General features: G+C 43.1%; 1 pseudogene; it reads right to left on the bottom strand.

Annotated features, from left to right (window-relative positions):
* Positions 1 to 11990: 11990 nt before the first annotated feature.
* Positions 11991 to 12091, bottom strand: LOC114005389 (uncharacterized; annotated as a pseudogene).
* Between the last annotated feature and the right edge of the window lie 408 nt (positions 12092 to 12499).

Raw genomic sequence — 12499 nt, 5'->3', positions numbered from 1 at the left:
TTATCTGTTTCCAAATATAATTCCTGTTGGTATTTTTTTAAAAAGTGTTTATTACTATTTATTTATTTATTTATTTAAAATTTTACTCTTTACACCAGGATAGAATCTGAAGAGTTAAGAGAGTGAAGCAGAGGGGACAGCAGGTGACACAGTGGTTAAGAAGTGGGACTCCTACATAGCCAACCACAGTTTGAGCCCAGCCCTGATGGCTTGCGTTTGTTCTCTTTCTCCATCTGTATCTGGTCAAATTAAATAATAATAATAATAATAATAACAGCAAATAAGTAAAATTAGATAATTTTTTTCATAATTTAAAATTTATTTTAATCTGATCAGAGAGGGACAGAGAGAGAGTAAGAGGGAAGTGGGGGAGAGAGAGAGAAAGTAAGAAACCAAGCTGCCAGGTCTGGGACTTGAACTGTGGTGAGCCATGTGGGAATCCAGCGCCCTTAAACTACTACACTACTCGCTGCCCCCCCCCAATAAATATATTTTTAAGAAAAAGAGTGAAGTGGAAATAAATGAAACCATGGGCATACAGAAAAAGAACTCAGGTTTTTTTTTTTTTTTTGAGAGGTTTTTGCTATATGGCGCGTGCGCTCGCCAGAAAGAGAGAAACAGAGAGACAGAAAGCAAGAAATCACCACCACCCTTCCCCCCCCCCGAAGGGATGGCCATGCCATAATCCATTCTTCTCCATTCTCCTCTCGGGATCTTGAGCACACATGCACACGTGCCCAGCGTGAGTTTAAGCCACCAGGTCTGGGACTCGAACCATGGTCTACTACATGGGAATCTAGTGACATAGCCATTATGCCAACTGCTGGTCCCCTCAGAGGAGTTTTACAATAATTTTTTAAAAAGAATTATTCTATTTAACTTTATTTATTTATTTATTTACCTATTTGTTTAGACCAAGGAGGAACAGAAGGAGAGAGAGAGAGAGGGAAAGCGAAAAAGCAAGTCGCCAGGCCCGGGAATCGAACTACAGTTGACCATGTGGCAGTCCATCACCCTTAACCACCATGCCACTTGCCAGCCCCAGAGTTTTTGCAGTAAAATTTTGCAGAAGGGAATGTATTTCTGTGTTTAACACAAAACAGAATTCATAAAATGTAATAATGAAAATATTGATAAATTTGATGACATAAAAATGTTTTGCACAGTAAAACTTACAATAAGCAAAGTCACAAGAAAATGACATGTCAAAGGCCCAGTGTTGGTGGCACTTATCCCCGAGGCTGGACCCCCCTGGAGGCCCAGGTCCAGTTCCTGGACTACTGTAAGGTGGCCATAGTGCAGTGGTGCACGCCTGTCATCCTAGCAGGCTGGAAGGCTGGGCCGGTAGATTGCGGCATGGCAAGACCCTGTCAGCAATAGGAAGCTGGATCCCACATAACTGGGTCCTGACTGTGGTTTGAACTCCACCCTCGTGACTTGAAAGCACACCGGGTGTGTGTTTACCTCAAATCCTGACAGGATGGGGAAATGAGGAAGAGATTATGGAGTGACCATGCCATGCCCATTGGGGTGCTTTTCTCTCCTTTTCTGTCTCTCTTTCTGGCAAGTGCATTCACCCTCTGGCAGTTATAAAAACCACTCTCTGTTTCTCTCCTTCTCATAAAACAAAACAAAACAAAACAAAACAAAACAAAACAAAACAAAACAAAAACGAAAGACAAATGACATGGTAACAATAGTTTCCCCAAAACATGAATGTATTTAATGTCACTGAGTCGTACTTAAAAATGATTAAAATGGGGAGTCAGCAGGTTAAGGCACTGGACTCCTGCATGGCCGACCAAGGTTTGAGTCTCAGACCCTGCAACTTTGAAAATCATGCCGGGTATGTGTGCTGTGTCTCTCTCTCTGTCTCCCCAGTGAGTGCACATGCTCTATGACAAAAACCTTCACTTTTTATTTCTAGCGAGAAGATGTTGAGAAAAACGAAACAGAAATTTTCTTGGAAAGCTATTTTAATAGTGACAGTAAGGTAAATCGTAATGTCATTCCAAAGAACTGTGGAAAATGTAATTTTATAGCATATGCACTGTATACATACCTACGTATTATGAACGCTTATAAAAATGTTTATCGTAAAACAGGTAAACTTTGCATTTACTTATTTAATTTTTTAAAAAGAATGATTTTATTTAACTTGACTTATTTACTTATTTTAATTTGACTAGAGAGGGACAGAGTGAGAGAGAGAGAGAGGGAAAGTGAGAAAGCAAGCCACCAGATCCAGAACCTGAACCATGGTCAGCCATCTGGGAGCCTAGCGCCCTTAACCTCTGTGCCACCTGTTAGCCCCTGAATTTATTTTAGCTTTAAAAACTTTTTTTAAAGAATTATTTTATTTAACTTTATTTATTTATACATTTTTAAATTTTAATTTGAGCAGAGAGGGAACGAGAGAGAAAGCGAGAGAAAGTGAGAAAGCAAGCCACCAGGTTCAGGACTCAAACTGTAGTCACCCATGTGGGAATCCAGTGCCTTTAAAAAAATCATGCCATCTGCTGGCCCCATCCCTGAATTTATTTTTTAAATTAGGAATGTGTTTTGAGAAAGTTAAACACAAATTAATTATATGCATATATAAGTGGTATCCAGAATTTAAAAAAAAGTTACTATTTCTTTGTCTATAAAATGAGGATGGTTATAATTTTTTTCATAAGGCTATTAAAAGTATTCAGTAGAGAGTTGGCCCCATGGCCATGGCCTGGTAGTTAAGGTGGCTGAATCCCCCACATGACTGACTGCCTGATTCAAGTCCCAGACTGGTGCCTTGAGAAACATCCATACCTGTGTGTGCACATACCCAAAATCCCAGAGGGAGGGAGGGGTGGAGAAGAAGGGGTTGTGGCATGACTGCGCCGTGGGGAAGCGCTTTCTCCTCTGCCTGTCTCTCTGGAGCGCATACATGCTCTTTGGCAACTAAAGAGAAAAGTATTAGTGGAATAATAGATGCAGTACTTAGAACAAAACCTGGTACACGGTAAATAATAACATTATACATTTGTGAATAATATAATTAATGGAGAGGGCTGGTTCCTATTTTGTCTTCACAGTAACCACAACTGGTACTATGTTAACCTTGTAAGTATGTTTTGTTATTGTTTATTTAATTTTAAATTATTATTGTTAATATTCTTAAGACAAAAAATGTTTTTCACATTTGTTATTTTAACATTTATTTTGATTTGTCATTTAAAAAGTGATTTTACTTAACTTTATTTATTTATTTTTTATAATTAACCAGAGAGAGACAGAACAAGAGAGAGGGAAAGTGAGAAAGCAAGGCACCAGGTCTAGGACTTGAACTACAGTTGGCCATGTGGGAGTCTGGTGTCCTTAACCACCACACAACCTGCCAACCCCTATTTTAACATTTATTTTATTAATTTTTTTATTGTCAAAGGTGTATGTTCTCGCTAGAGTGGGAGAGAGAGAGAGAGAGAGAGAAAGCACTCCCCAGTTGGGTGTGATTATGCCTATAAGTTCTCTCCTCCATTTTCCCATTCCACCAAGATATGGGGCACCATGGGACCAGCAGTCAGCGTAATGGCTATGTCGCTGGAATCCCACGCAGTCAACCATGGTTTGAGTCCAGGACCTGGTGGCTTAAACTCACACCGGGCGCGTGTGCGTGCGTGCCCAAGATCCTGAGAGGAGAATGGAGGAGAAGGGATTGCGGTGTGGCCATCCCCCTGAGGGGGGTGGAGGTGATTCCTCGCTTTCTGTCTCTCTGGCGAGTGCACACACCCTCTAGCAAAAACCTAAAAAAAAAAAAAAATAAAAGGTTTGGACACCTGTGCACATGCACCCACATGTTTGTCAAGCCACTGGGGCTGGGATTCAAACTGCCGTCAGCCATGTGGGATCTAGCTTTTGTTTTTTTGCTAGAGGGCACTTTCACTTGCCAGAGAGAGGCAGAAAGATAGGGAGAGAACGTGCTCCCTCGTGGGGAATGATCAAGCCTCAATTTCTTCTCCCTCTCTCCCTCCTTTTGGGATTTTGGGTACTCTCATATATGAGATCTGGATTTCAATAAGCAGCACCAAAGGCAGGCACTTCTGGGAAGGCCTGATCTTGTAGCCTGGGGGTGGGGGTTGGGGGAGGCAGCACTAGGATCTATACTGAAGTTAATAAAATGTAGAAACACTCAAAAAGAAAAATAAAATAAACAGCACTTAACCACTGCATTATGGAGCTGGCCCCTCAAAATAAATATTTTTAATTAGCATTTATTAATTGGAATTGGGGCTGGCAGGTGGTGTGGTGATTGAGACCTTGGACTCCCACATGGCCAGTTGTGGTTCAAGTCCCAGACCTAGTGGCTTGCTTTCTCACTTTCCCTCTTTCTCTCTGTCTCCTTCTAATAACACTAAAAATAATAATAAATAAATGAAATGAAATAAATGAAATGAAATAAACAATTCTTTAAAAATGAATAAACAGAATTAATAATTGCAAAAATTGATAAAATGGTAAATTTTATGTTATGTATATTTTACCACCAGAAAAGTTTTTAAAAATAAAGCATTTGTTGGGAACCAGCAGTTAGCGTAATGGCTATGTCACTGGACTCCCACGTAGTCGACCGCGGTTCACGTCCTGGACCCGGTGGCTTAAAACTCACGCGGGGCGCGTGTGCGTGCGTGCCCAAGATCCCGAGAGGAGAATGGAGGAGAAGGGATTGCGGCGTGACCATCCCCCCTGGGGGGTGATTTCTCGCTTTCTATCTCTATGTCTCTCTCTGTCTGTCTGGCGAGCGCACGCGCCCTACAGTGAAAATCTCTCCAAAAATAAATAAATAAATAAATAAAGCATTTGTTGAGTTTTAGTGTCATCTCTAATGATTTCTGAAAGATTTAGTATAGATTTATTTGTGGTAACACATCAACCATGTATGTCCGTATATAAAGACCACGATTCATCAGGAAACATGTTTGTACTTCAGATAGCAAAGGATTAATTTACTTAAAAGAGAAAAAGGTTCTAAAAATGCAGTGAGAAAAGTAAGCTAAGCAATGGAAAAATAAGCAAAGGATATAAATCCGGTTTTCAGAAAAGGTAATGCAAAGGATCTTAAACTATGAACACATGCTCAGTTTGGGGCCAGCAGGTGGCGTGGTGGTTAAGGCACTAGACTCCCACACGACTGACCACAGTTTGAATCCCAGACCTGGCAGCTGGAAACGCTGCACATGTATGTGTATGTGCCTAAAATCTCAAGAGGAGGATAGAGGAGAAGGGATTGAGGCATGGCCATCTTTTCTGGGGGCAACTTCTCAGTTTTCCTCTTTCTCTCTTTTTTTTTTGTGGATGGCCACGCGCGGGCCAAAAAAAAAAAAAAAAAAAAGGCTCAGTTGTAATTTGAGCTATTGGGATGAGCTAAGTACGGAATACTCAAAGTATTAGGTAGATGGAGGCAGAAACACATCACTGAGACACAAGGTGGCCACTATTCTTTCTAAAGGTAGTTTACCCTTTGTGTCCCTCCTTTTTTCCAAGGCCGAGTGTTTTTTTTTTTTTTGTAGCTTCATTGGTAACCAGAGAAGCCAGGAGTTTGCATGTGTGGAAGCCACGTCCATCTTCAGGCTCTGTGTAAAATCCCTCCCGTCCAAACTGCCTCATCTTCCTCTTAATCTTTCCTTGCCCATCGAAATGCCCTGACTCAGCCTCGCACACCGGTGTTCTCCCTCTCTCGACACAGCCGCGTCCGTGCCTGCTTTGAATGCTGTATGTTGTTGGTAATCCAATATCAGCCGAAATCCGAAGTCGTCACCTTCTTCTGGCTTTTCTTCCAAGGCCCTCTTTTAAAAGCTTCAAGCAGAATTTATTAAATGAAAAACGTGAAATGCTAATCAGTAATGATAGACTATGGTATGCAGCAAATGTTGTTAGGTTACAGTTAACTATTTAGGGAAAACATACACACATACATTTTGAAACAAAAATAAGTACTTGGGGCCGGCAGGTGCCATGGTGGGAGAGGCGCTGGACTCCCACGTGGCTGACTGCTCTTCGAGTCCCGGACCTGGTGGCTTGCTTTCTCACTTTTTGTCTCTCTCTTTCACTCTGACTCTCTGGTCAAATTAAAATAAATAAATAAATAAATAAATAAATAAATAAATAAAGTTAAATAAAATAATTATTGAAAAAATTCTTAAAAAATGAATTACTTAACTTAAAAAATTATTATTATTATTTAAATTTGCTGTAGGGCATGTGTGCTCACCTGAGAGGGACAGAAAGAGAAAGTAGACCATCAGATCCAGGACTCGAACCACAGTCAGTCATGTGAAAGTCCAGTGTCTTAACCACTACACCACCTGCTGGCTCATACACATTTTGTATTTTGTATACTATATATAAGTTTAATATGTGTACACTGTTTTTGAACATTTATTTTCTATGAAAGAGAGGGACAGACTACGAGTGGGAGCGAGAGAGAGAGAGAGAGAGAGAGAGAGATACTCCTGGCGGGACCTCAGCACACCACTATCTGGACCACTCCCAAGCCCCAGCCTTCCAGCCAGCCAGGATCACGGGGACACCCCAGCTGTTCAGGTGAAGCTGAGATCTGACCTTGGCTCTCCCATAGGATGTTAGTATTATGAAGTGGCGCCCTACCCCTTGCATCACCAGGGCTAAGCCAAAATATGAGTACTCTTTTTTTTTTTTTAATTGCATAGTGAGTGTGTACTTGCCAGAGAGAGCAAAGGCGGCACCCCAACAGGGCACACCTGCACTACAGCCCTTCTTCTTCCGTTTCTCTTTCTGACCAGAATTTTGGGCACACACACACACACACACACACACACACATACACACACACACACATACACACACGGAGGTGTTCAGTGAGTTTTTCTTTCTTTGTTTTATAAAATCCATTTTTATTTTTTAGGCTTTTTTCATAGGGCATGTGCACTCACCAGAAAGAGACAGAGAGAGGGAAAGTGAGAAATTACCCCCTCACACCTCCTTCCCCCCAGTGCAGAAGAATAGCCATGCTGCTATTCCTTCTCCTTTTGAAATTTTGGACAAGCGCACACACACATGCCCAGCATGATTTTCAAACCACCGGGTCCGGGACTTGAATTGTGGTTGGCCATGGGGAAATCTAGCACCTTAACTACCATGTCATCTGGTGACCCTCCAGTGTTTTTCAAACTGTGGGGTGAGGATTTGACTTTTTATTTGTTTGTTTGTTTTGCTATAGGGCGCGTGTGCTCGCTAGACAGACAGAGAGAGACAGAGAGATAGAAAGCGAGAAATCACCCCCCAGAGGGGATGGCCACGCCGCAATCCCTTCTCCTCCATGCTCCTCTTGGGATCTTGGGCACACACGCACATGCGCCTCGCGTGAATTTAAGCCTCCAGGTCTGGGACTCGAACCACGGTCGACTACGTGGGAGTCCAGCAACATAACCATTACGCTAACTGCTGGTCCCCGGGGTGAGGATTTGAACCGTGGCTGGTCATGTGGGGTCTGTTTCCCAATGCTAAGCACTTAACTACTGTGCTGCAGGGCCGGCCCCAAAATGTGTATACCCTTCATCTCACAATTCCTTTTCTGCAAATTTACTTTTAGAAAATGAATATGTAACTAAAGCTGTATTTGCCGGAATGGTTATTATAAGATTATATATTCAGCTTTAAGAAAAAATTAAGCAACCAAACAAAACCCCCTTAGACGTGGGATTACAGGACTGGTCATTTGATTGAACCATGGATTGGACCATAGAGCTATGGATGATGACTGCAGCTGCTCAAATGCTCCAGGTAAGTGCATATATATATATTTTTTTTTAAAGAATCTTTTTTTTTTTTTTTGGAGAGATTTTCGCTATAGGGCGCGTGCGCTCGCCAGACAGACTGAGAGAGACAAAGAGACAGAAAGCTAGAAATCACCCCCCAGGGGGGATGGCCACACCACAATCCCTTCTCCTCCACTCTCCTCTCGGGATCTTGGGCATGCACGCACACGCGCCCGGCATGAGTTTTAAGCCACCGGGTCCGGGACGCGAACCGCGGTCGACTACGTGGGAGTCCAGCGACATAGCCATTATGCTAACTGTTGGTCCCGGTAAGTGTATACTAATAGGAAAAGTTGTCCTTAGTACCATCAGGCAGAAAACAGTCATAGCATGTTATCTATGGTATGAAATAATTTTTGTAAAATGTAAAAATTCCCAGACACACACATATATACATAAAATCGACAGGGAAGGTCACCCCTCATATTAATAGCTTCTCTTAGGGGGCTGGCAGGTGGCGTGGTGATTGAGGACGCTGGACTCCCACATGGCCGACCTTGATTCGAGTCCCTGACGTGGCAGCTTCTCTCTCTCTCTTCCTCTCTGGTCGAATTAAAATAAATAAGTTAAATAAAATTAAAAAAAAAAAAAAAAGCTTAAAAAAATTAGCCCCTCCTATTTCTGAGGGTGAGATTGTCATGAGACTTTCTCTGAAATATTTATGGACTAGTGATTTTTACAATTTTTTAAAGAATTATTTATTCAATTCTATTTATTATTATTTTTAAATTTGACCAGAGAGGAACAAAGAGAAAAAGGGAAAGTGAGAAAGCAGGCTGCTGGGTCCAGGACTCGCGCTGTAGTTGACCATGTGGGAGTCCAGTGCCTTAACCACCATACCACGATTTTTTTAAAAAGATTTTTGCCATAGAGCACATGCGCACATCAGAGAGATAGACAGTGAGAAATCACCCCCCAGGGCCCATAGCCACACCATAATCTATTCCACACACACACACACACACACACGCACGCGCGCGCACACACACACACACACACACACACACACACGCACGCACACATGCCTGGCATTATTTTCAAGCTGCCAGGTCTGGGACTTGAACTCCAGTGAGCATGTGAGAGTCCAGTGCCTTACCCAGTATGCTACTTGGTGGCCTCTTTACACTGGATTTTAAGGAGGTAAGAAATACTTGAAACTTGAAAAATAATTATTACAATCTCTTAAATGCAGAATCAGATTTTTTTTTTTTTTTGAGAGGTTTTTACTATAGGTGTGCTCGCCAGAAAGACAGAGAGAGTCAGAGAGACAAAAGGCGAGAAATCACCCCTCAGGGCGAATGGCCACACTGCAGTCCCTTCTCCTCCATTCTCCTCTCAGGATCTTAGGCACATGCACACGCTCCCTGCGTGAGTGTAAGCCACCAGGTCTGGGACTCAAACTGCAGTCAACTACATGAGAGTCCAGCGACATAGCCATTACGCTAACTGCTGGTCCCCAGAATCAGATTTTTTACTTATGTCTCACATACAGTGTCTTAGACATAAGCAGAATATAAGCGTTTCATTTTTCCCCTCCATTTTTCTGTTTAACTCCAACGATCATAAAATGCTTTCGTGAGTTAGAGGGTGTGTATGTGGCTTTGTGTGTGTGATCTGGCTTCCACGGCACATCGTGAGGGGAAATATCTTCCCTATCAACTCAGGGATAGCTTAACAAACCATGGAAAATTGAGCCTATTTCATCTTCTTACCACATGAGATCTTACTGGTAACATGATCCTTAAACTCGCTCCTTGATCTCTGGCACTTTGCACACCCGGGGATTCCACCTGGGAATCTGGCGGATCAGCTCCCTGCTTTCGATTAGCTACCCAGGCCTTAGTGTGGGGAAACGGCTTTGCATTTCAAGTCTGCAGCCCAGCCTCGGCTGTCACTCGCCATTGACTGACCTGGCGCAAATATGAGACCCTCAGAAGGCTGGGTAGGGGAGAACATTTCAGCTAGGCTTTCGAAATTACAGGTGAGAAAAGGTGAATTCTTCATTTCCTGTCGAGGGGGGAGACTAAAGGGGGTGATTTATAGGTTCCTCCTGGCTTACAACTTGGTGATTCTAGTTTCTTAGTCAAGATCCTACATTCCACCCTGGTGGATCCGGTTATTTTCCAAGGAAAGTAGAGTCCTGATTTTTGGTCCCCAAGCGTAAATTCACAGGAGTCAAAGGAAGACAGCGGTAAATAGGGTAAGCTGACCCAAGGACGGTTATTATCTCACCAGATGAAAGCACGTGCTTGGGGAGCTGGCAGGTGGTACGGTGGTTACGGTGCTGGACTCCCACGTGGCCAGCTGCATTTTGAGTCCCAAACCTGGTGGCTTGCTTTCTTGTTCCCCCCTCTCTGGTCAAATTTTTAAAAAAAGCAATGATTATAATAAATAAAATTAAATAACTAATTCTTAAAAAAAAATGAGAGAAAGAAAGCACGTGCTTGTGCGATTTAGTAGTTGCGTAGTGGCGCCTGATAGTGCTCCGTTGTTCCACGCATGCTCAGTGCGCCCCTGCATCACCGCCGATTAACTGCCTTGACCTGCAGGCGTTAGGGTCTGCTGAAGGAGACAAAGAATCAGAACCTTCATTATCAAGTGAGATTTAGGTTGAGTATTCTGCGGCTTAAGCACTGTGAAGGGATCTCAGAGCTTCTGTATCGTGCTCCAACAAATTGGGCCCTGTGCAAAGGTGTGGAGCCGAGGGAGTGAGTGGGGGCTAACATCCTCTCTTTGCCCAGGCCAGCCTGTATTCACAGGAAAGAAATGGGCCTTTGAAAATCCACCACCCTCCCTCCACGCCACCCCTAGGTGGTGCCTTCCCCTGCTTCAGTGGCTGCCCTGTAGGATGCTGCAAGGGTTGGAAACAAGGGCCTAACCCAGTGGTGAGTGCCAGGAATCCCTCCTAAGGAAACGACCTTCACCTGAGACTGAGACGCTGAGCTGGACTTAAACCACTGGAAAAGAAGGCAAGGAGAGTGACCTGGCAGAGCCGCCTGAGGCCACAAGTCAAGGAAGGACTTAGAAAAAACAGTGCTTGGGCGGGGGGACAGTGAACCATGGGCAGGAGGAACACGTGCTGTGGCCGGATTTTTTTTGGAGTGTTTTTTTTTTTTTTTTTGTAGAGGTTTTTGCCTTAGGTGTGTGCTTGTGGGGAGACCCCCGTGGAGACAATGGGGGTGCTGGCAGAGACAGTGAGAGGGAAAGTGAGAAATCACCCTTTAAGGCGGATGGCCATCCCTTCTCCTTCATTTTCCCCAGGATCTTGGGCACACATGCACACGTGCCTGGTGTAAGTTTCAAGGCACCAGGTACAGGACTCAGACTCAAATCAGCCATGTGGGAGTCCAGTGAAGACCTCTACACCATCTGCTGACCCCCTTTAAAAAAAAATATATATATATTTATTGTGTCCAGCAGATGGTGTAATGGTTATGTCACTGGACTCCCATGTAGTCGACTGCAGTTCGAGTCCCAGACCCAGTGACTTAAAATTCACAGAAGGCACATATGCATGCGTGCCCAAGATCCTGAGAGGAGAATGGAGGAGAAGAGATTGTGACCTGGCCGTCCCCGATGAGGGGTGATTTCTCTATTTTTCACACTTAATCACTATATATCTTTTTTAAAAATAATTATTTTTTAATTATTTATTTTGTTTTATTTACTATTACCACTCTTAGATTTGGCCAGAAAGATACAGACAAGAGAGAGAGAGAGAGAGAGAGAGAGAGTGAGAAAGCAAGTCGCCAGGTCCAGGACTCGAACTGTAGTCGGCTGTGTGAGAATCCAGCCCTTCAACCACGATGCCACCTGCCAGTCCCATAATTAATCACTATACATCTTTGCAATGTACAATCTGGTTTTTTCCTAGCATGAATACAGTGCATACCAATCAAGACAAGACATTGCCATATACATTATTATCAGCAAATAAGTGTTCACTTTGTGTCAATTAAATGCATTTTTTTTAAACATTCAATCCCTCTATCATTACAGCATACCAAATGAATTTTCCTATCATGAATACTCTGTACATCGGTTCAAAGACACTGTTATGCACATTATCAACAGCTTTCTTTCCCTGTGGCTCCCTCACGTGTTCTGCTCCCTTCCTTCTTCTTCCCCTTGCTTCCCACTCTCTTCCCTCCCTGGTTACCCCCAAATATGGACCGTTTCCCTCATTTGCGTGTCACCCTTGTGCAGTGGCCATGCTAATCTGTATATAGTTGCTATTTTAGTATACGAGCACAGAGTTGGGCTTTTGAAGCCTCGTGGGGAATTTCGGACTTCACTCCAAGAGCCATGGGAAGCTCTTGCAGGTGTAAGAGAGCGACTTGAGCAGCCTCAATTATGTTTGATTATTTCTTACTTCATCTCTTCTACTTAAAGCCCTTTGTCTTTTCTTCTTCTTTTTAAAAAGAATTATTTAACTTTATTTATTCATTTATTTTATTTTAATTTGACCAGAGAGAGACAGAAAGAGAGAGAGAAGGAAAGTGAGAAAGCAAGTCACCAGGTCCGGGACTTGAACCATGGTCAGTCATTTGGGAGTATCTAGCGCCTTAACCACCACACCACCTGCTGGTCCCAAGCCCTTAGACTTATATTGGGATCATGCTAATAGGATGTGGAAAGGAGACTTCACACTTCTGCCTTTATTTTCCCAT

The sequence above is a fragment of the Tupaia chinensis genome, unplaced genomic scaffold (genome assembly GCF_000334495.1).
Source record: "Tupaia chinensis unplaced genomic scaffold, TupChi_1.0 Scaffold143728_1, whole genome shotgun sequence".
Lineage (NCBI taxonomy): Eukaryota > Metazoa > Chordata > Mammalia > Scandentia > Tupaiidae > Tupaia > Tupaia belangeri.
Note: the sequence above shows the minus strand (reverse complement) of the source record. Positions and strands in the feature narration are given on the sequence as shown.